Genomic DNA, 6000 nt, shown 5'->3' on the forward strand with positions numbered 1-6000 from the left:
TTACATGTTCATTGCTCATATGAAGATTGGAAATAACTGAAAATCTCAATACGCATTAATAGAACCGCCAGATTTTAATGCAAATGAAACCTGCATTCATATGCAAACAGAATCCTAAGATTTATCTAGAGTATCACCTGAGCTGCTATGATTAAGGTAGTTTGGAAAACCCTTTATTTGTCTTCTGCTCAAGTACTTTTGAAGAAGCTTTTCACTTGCTGGCAGTCTTTGAGATTCAGTTCTGTTAAATGAGGGAAAATCTTAGAGGTATAAAATATCTGACAAAAATCTTAAATGGTTTCATCAGATGCCATTGATTTTCCCATATCACAGGCAGATCAAAAGAAAAAAATAGATTAAAAAACAAAACAAAAAAAAATCCTCCAACAACTAGAATTCTCCTTTATGATTGACACAGCAGATTTCATTTAGTTTTTATAAAATTAATAAATAGAATTATTTTATGTTGCTTCTCTGAGCAGTGTAGTGAAGATGTGTTTCTGCAAAATAATTATGTTGCCTGAGAGCAAAACAGTTTTAAATCTTCTGGGCTTCCTTCATCTCATTTCCCACCAAATAGCATTAATGTGTGAACTTCTAGGGCATGCAGTAAGTAATGTGATGTGGTTAACTTTTTCATGCTAATGCACCTCAATAATTAGACTGTAGAAATGAAAATACATTTAAAACACAGGACTCCCAGCCCATCCAAACACAAGGCATAAAATTTTGTCCATAATCTTCAGAAGAAATTTAAACAAGGACCAATCTTTAGACACCTTGTCAAGTTTTTTCTTTTAGGATATTATAAATGTTTTTATATTTCAACCTATACCTATATATTCCTGTATGAGAAATTAGCTAAAAAAAACCAAAAAAAATCCAGTCCATTGTTTAAGGAGACAAAAGAAAAAGATACTTTAATAATCTATTACTTCAACAAGGCTTACAAGAAGAGGAAATCTCTTTAAAACTACATTTTTCTTCCACTGTTAGTAACAGCACCTACTAGTGTGGAATAAGCATCATCTTCAACTGTGTACTTGCTAGGTAAAATGTTTTAGACTCCTCTTTTTAAACTGTGATAGTCGTAAAATCTGGGCTGAGTTCTGCAGCCGTCTCTCCCTATTCTCCCTGTGGTGAGGTGGCAGATGCCTGCCCCAACTCAGCACCTCTGCAGGCAGGGCAGGACATTAACATCCTCCCTGCCTGACTAGGAAACAAGCATATGGCACCAGGAAAGGCAAGAAACTGCCCAAAGCTCATGAGAAAGGATGTTAAACTCACTGTTGAGGCAATCCATTATCACGAACAAACTCAGACATCTGAAAGAGGAATGAGTATATCCTGGCTTTATTGAAGATAGCAATCTCAGATGATTGGAGACATGTTTTTTTCTCCCTAATTATTATAGAGTTAGACAATAATGCTTAGTGAAACAGACATGCATTTATATTACCTAGCCTCACAAATGTAAAACAATCTCCACCCTTCCCTCTTTAAATACATTCCTTTCCCCTTTCTTTATTATTTATGGTACAATTACTTATTCTTTATAGATAAACACATTCCTAAGGAACTCATTACAATGGCATTTTTCCTTTCTTTTTTGCATATATTCCTCTCTGCACAATTCCTGTTTTGCCCCACCTTTGCACAGTGCAATCATGTGCCTTAACTGTTAAAAACATACATTTCTCTTAGCTGCCCTCCTAGCTTAGCAGTATTTGTCCATAAAGGTAAAAGGAGCTACAGAGAGAGAAGCCTGCCAATTGCACAGCCAAAATATACTCAGTCACACCCTGGTAATGGACGGATTCTGGAAGGACTGCACAGATTCCACCCTGATAGGTTTTGGTACCACACGCCCTATCTGATCCACTTTTCAGTGAATCCCACAGCCATGAAAAGATAGGTCTGACCTGTTAATGCCTGCAGGCATAGTTAACCACTCTACCCTGATCTGAACCAACAGATTAACCCAAAGTTTCTGAAGCACATTTTTTCAACATTATTTATTTAAGACTAAAACCCAGCTCCTGTGAAGTCAGAGGGAGTTTGCCAGTGAATGTCAACACCTCTGCTATTTTATTCTTTGGCTTCCCAAGCAGGAACTGCCAATCATACCTTATTACACAGTCATTTTATTAGGCATCCAATCATGCTTTCATGAAGTAGAGACAAGTTACCATTTGCCTTTGCCGGCTACCTTCAGAATCAGGCGCCTTCAGCAAACCGCCACATTCTCTACATGTTTCTTTTCTTGGAAAACACAACTCTAAACTTCAAACTATTCTGCCATGTGAACTGAAAAAAACCCTAAACATTATACCACCATGTATATATAGTATCAAACTTCTATCTGCAAGCCTATTCCCTGACATTTTTCCCCCTTTCAGGACCTAAGTGTTTTCCTATTTCTTACTGAATAACAAAGCCTGTAAAATAGACTTTGGAAGATTCAAAGTTTAGATAGTTTTGCAGAACTAGAACAAAGAGTCAAGGAAATGTAAGATAATATAAAGAACTGAATCTCCTTTTTCATCAGAAAATCAACTCAAGCTTATAAAAATGTGTAATTATGACTTCAGATTCCTTGTCTAGAGGTGTTTATTTCTGACTGAGGCATCTTCTTGTGTGATTATTCTTAAAAACAGCAAATCTACATATAACAAAACATATGCCTAATAATATTAGGCAATCTTCTTAAAATAATGACATAGCAACTCTTGGCAGAACTGAAAGCAGCAGATAGATATGGCTTAAATGGTCTTCCTCTGTTTGTTTTCTCCAGTTCCAGCTACAGCCAAGGCAAAAAGCCATCTCCAAGCTTCTTTTAACATTCAATAGCCCTTGGGGAGGGAAAGCAGAAAAATGGCAGTACACATGCGCTACTTAAGGAACACAAAATGGGAGTAACACAAGACTCCTCCACCCAGGGGATTGCTTTAAAGTCATTTTGCACTGTCAGCATCAGTCACAGCAGCTCTAAGCACCATGTGCCATTTGACTGCACATTCCCCCTATTTACACTGTTGACTTGAACAAAGCTGGCTTTCTAAGCCCTCTTCAGCTGACCAAACAAAGTGCTGAAATTAATAATAAAAGGCATTATAGATTAGTACAGTCTATTTTTGATACCACTCATTCATAGCAGTAATATGAGAACATTTACACAAAGCACCCAGGTCATACAAATACTAAGGACCAAAAGAAGCAGGAGCTAAATAACATGATCTGACCGCTTCTGACAAATTAAACTGCAAACAAAATACACAGGCCTTAGAGCTCATTGAACAAAAGAGATTACTTACGGATTGCCAAAAAAAAGCAACATCTGTTACTGGGGTCTATACAAAGAAAATATTACTGTTTAACTGCAATCAAAACCATTCTGCAGCTCTTAAAAGCCGCTGTTCAATTTAAATGTATTGTTTGGGGGTTTTTTGAAACTTAATATTTTGTAAGGTTTTCTTTATCACTTAAAAAAATGCTTTTCTCCAAAATATTTCCCAATCAATCTTGAAATTCTTTTCAACAGGTCTAAGTACACTGAACAATACTGCTTGCAAAAGATTTTTAGTTATATTGTGGCTGCTCTTTGGATTGTGAATCAGTGTTTAGATATATTTTCTTTGAGACTTTCCATAGTCACATCTTTCAGATCTCAACTCTCAGGCTCTACACTGTACTTTTAAAATGTTATCATAATAAATTAAATATTCACAGTAAAGATAAGGGACTTGGGGAGGTGTGTGTATCAATAATTACATTGATTATATATTGAAGGATCAATTATTCATTTTGTGAATACACAGAAAGTTTAGAATATTTCAAATTCAAAGTCTTTCTTATAAACAAACCACTTTAAATATAAACTCCATAAATTACATCAATTTTACTTTGCACTTACCCATTAAGTGCTTAATTAAAGTTAATTTTGAGACCTGAGGGATGACTATGATGACTAAAATATATCAGATTATTTTCTCTATTATGGAAAAATCATAAAATATTAGCTGGAAAGGGTCTTTCAAGGTCTCTAGTCCAATCTCTTGTTCAAAGGAGGGTTATTTTTGCTTAAATCAGGTTGCCTATGGCTTTTTCAAAAATCTCCATACAAATTCTGAAAAATCTTCAAGAATTGAGAATATTAACTTCCCTCAACCCACTGATGATCTTCCTTATACCACTCAGGATGCCATTCACCATCATTGCTGTGAGGTCACGCTCCTGCTCAGGTTCAACCCACTGTTCACCAAGAGGCCCAGTCCTTTTCTGCAAAGCTGGTCTTGTGACAGTCAGTGCCCAGCTTGCATCAGTGCATGGGGGTTTTCTGCCTGAAGTGCAGGACTTGTTGAGCTTGTTTCTGCTTGTTCCGTGGTTGCAAGGCTCCATGGGTTTGTATATCTCCAGCTCATTTAAGTATATTCTGATTTGATCCCTCTCTGAGCTTTATTACAACAGTGTACAACAGAACACAATAGAATAGCCTAGTTCTATTGAAAGGGACCTACAATGATCATCCAGTCCAACTGCCTGACTGAGACCAACCAGAAGTCAAAGCATGTTATTAAGGGCACTGTTCAAATGCCTCTTAAACACTGTGACAGGTTTAGGGCATTGACCACTTCTCCAGGAAGCCTGTTCCAGTGTTTGATTGCCCTCTCAGTAAAGAAATGCTTCCTAATGTCCAGTTTGACCCTTCCCTGGCACAGCTTTGCACCATTCCCACGGATTCCATCACTGGATCCTAGGGAGAAAAGATGGGGATCTCCTCTCACTTCCCCTTCTCAGGAAGCTGTAGAGAGCAATGAGGTCACCCCACAGCCTCCTTTTTGCCAAACTAGAGAAGCCCACAGTCCTTAGTGGCTTCTCATAGAACTTGTCTCCCAGAACTCTCACCAGCTTTGTTGCCCTCCTCAGTGCACATTCAAGGACTGTCACATCCTTCTTCTCTGATTCTATGATTTTTAAATCACAAGGCCCAGAACTGCACTCTACTCTCCAGAAGAGGCTGTACCAATGTTGAATACAGTGATAATAACCTCTCTTGCACTGGCAGTGCAGTGTTTGATGCATCCTGGGATTCTGTTTGCCTGCTGGGCTGTTAGGGCTCACTGCTAGCTCACACTGAGCTGCTGCCGACCAGCTGCTGCTGACCAGCGCACCACATCCCTCTCTTCAGGGCTGCTCTCCTGCCACTCCTCTTCCAATTTATACTTGTATCCAGTCTTATCCTGTCCCAGGTACAGAACCCAGCATTTGTACTTGAATTTCATGCCATTGATGATTGCCTAATGCTCTATTTAGATCCCCCTACAAAGCCTCTCATCGCTCAAGAGAGTCAAAAGCACCTCCCAGTTTAGTATCACAACAAACTTACTAATGATGCATTCATCTCCTGCATCCAGATCACTGATAAAAAGATCAAACAGAACTGGCAGAACCTGGAAGGCTTAGCAGGAGGTTCTGCTAGTGAAGACTGAAAGAAGTGAAGCATTAGGTACCTCAGCATCTTTCATGCCCTTAATTAGTAGATCACCTGATTCACCATCAAGTCTGTGATTTCCCTGGTCTTATTTTTGCTGCCAATATACCTGCAGAAGCCCTTCTTGTTGCACTTCACATGCCTTGTATGTTTCAATACCAGCCAAACTTTGGCATTGCTAATTTCATCCTTGCATTCCCATATGGTGTTTCTATTCTTGGCAGTATATCCCATCTTCTGCTTTCCATACATTCCTTTCTTGTGTCTGAGCTTAATCAGATGATCTCTCTTTGACCACACTGGTTTCCTGTGGTGCCTGCTGTATGTCTTGAATATTGGTGTGATGTCAGTGGCCCATAAAGATTGAGTCAAAGCAGGTTGAGTCTACAGGAGTGGACAACTTTTTAAAGAAAATTGTTCCGCTTTGGACATCAGGCGTATTCTAATATTTTGGCTTAGAATTATTTTTTCCTGATGAAACCACTTGATGTCCCTCATATCTGAATTAC

Source organism: Corvus cornix, chromosome Z (assembly GCF_000738735.6).
Source record: "Corvus cornix cornix isolate S_Up_H32 chromosome Z, ASM73873v5, whole genome shotgun sequence".
Lineage (NCBI taxonomy): Eukaryota > Metazoa > Chordata > Aves > Passeriformes > Corvidae > Corvus > Corvus cornix.